The following is a 1,614-nucleotide window of genomic DNA, read 5'->3' on the forward strand; positions in this document are numbered from 1 at the left end:
TGGGGCTGGCTTTCCCGCGTTGGGGCGCAGGTCCTGCAAGCTGAGGTAACGTCCCGACGGCGCACAAGGCCAACTTGAACCCAGAAAATAAGTTCTCCCTCCACATAATCTGCGCTCCAAGGATAACCTTGGAGACTTCTAAAATTTCCTTTGAAAAAGTGGGTTCTGGAGGTTCCCAGGGACCCCACTCTTTATGTAGCAGTGCGGTCCTGAGCGAGTGGCGCGAAAGTGGTTCGTGTGGTCTGGGGGTGAGCAGGCTCATTTGCATGAATTCCGGGCTAGGGTGGGAAAGCCGAGGCGGTGCCCGGCTCCAAGTACTTCTCATTGCTCCTTGGGGCTCACATTATTTAAAACAACATAAGTAGCAAAGAATACTGCTCGACCACCAACCTTTGCCGCCGATTTCCTGTCCCAGGGTGTAGCTCCTCTTATCTGGTAACCACACCATTATCTAAAGCAATAAAATGAGTTAAGTCCTGATCTTTCCAGAAAGCAAGGAAAATCGGCTAGTTCTGCATAAAATTCGTGGCATTTAAACTGGAAAACCGCCTGTGCTCGTTACTGAAGGCTTATCTATGGGGTTAACAAAAGAAAAGCCTCTAGACCATTATTTGTTGGAGATGGGAGCTGCAGACTGTTTTGTTTTAGTGTGGCTTGGAATTTTGTTTTAGTGTGGCTTCCCATCACAATAAGGAATTACCTTGAGTTAGAATGAAGGAGACAAAGTGTCCTTTAAATCAAACCTAGCATAACAACGAAATAAAGTGTGAAGCTCTTTTCTTTCTTTTGGTAAAGGGCAGTAAACTTGCTTTTAGGAGAAAAATAAGAAATTGAGTGCTTTAAAAGATCCTGATTTTCATCATACATTTAAAAACAAGTGATCGAAGTGAAAGCACACACATTTCTCCCTTATGTAAAAACTTTTATTTGGAGATAACTCCTTGGCAGTTAAGAGAGCATACATGAACTCAGTGCTTTTCTCTCCAGAGGCACCATTGAATACAAACCCATCTAAGTGGGTAGTGCTCGAGAACAATGGGTTGGAAGGAGTCTTCCAGCTTTTCTTCTACATGCCTGCCACTGTGCAAGGGACAAAGAAATGAAGGACTTGGAAGTAGGCGCCGACAGAGACTATCGGTCCTGTCTGGTGAAATTGCTGGCAGTACCTGAGCCCTGAATAGAAACTTGTGGAATAAACAACCAAAAGGATGATGGACTAAAATTATTCTTAGTGTAGTGTGCTTAGGAATGGGGTTTTTAGTTTCCCAACCCTAAATACATATTCTGTTTGAGCATTTGTAATTTCTACTCACATAAAGTTAGGAAGATACGATAAGATATATGCCGGTGAAAGGTTATGATTAAAGAAGTTTTAGTCGTTCTGGGGCACTAGAAAATCATTTGGTGTACATGATTTTAAGGATAAGATCTCTGGTCCTTTTATGAAAACACCAATAATCTTTTTAGTAACCAGGAAAATGCAAATTAAAACAGGAGATACAACTTGGCTATAACTAGAAGGACTTCACAAACCTGGTAAGACCAAGTTAAAGATGTGAGCAACTCCCGTAGTACTAGTAGTGTAAAGTTTTTACATTAAAGATCAATTCAGGA

The sequence above is a fragment of the Fukomys damarensis genome, unplaced genomic scaffold, assembly GCF_012274545.1.
Source record: "Fukomys damarensis isolate Sample0158 unplaced genomic scaffold, DMR_v1.0_HiC HiC_scaffold_26, whole genome shotgun sequence".
Lineage (NCBI taxonomy): Eukaryota > Metazoa > Chordata > Mammalia > Rodentia > Bathyergidae > Fukomys > Fukomys damarensis.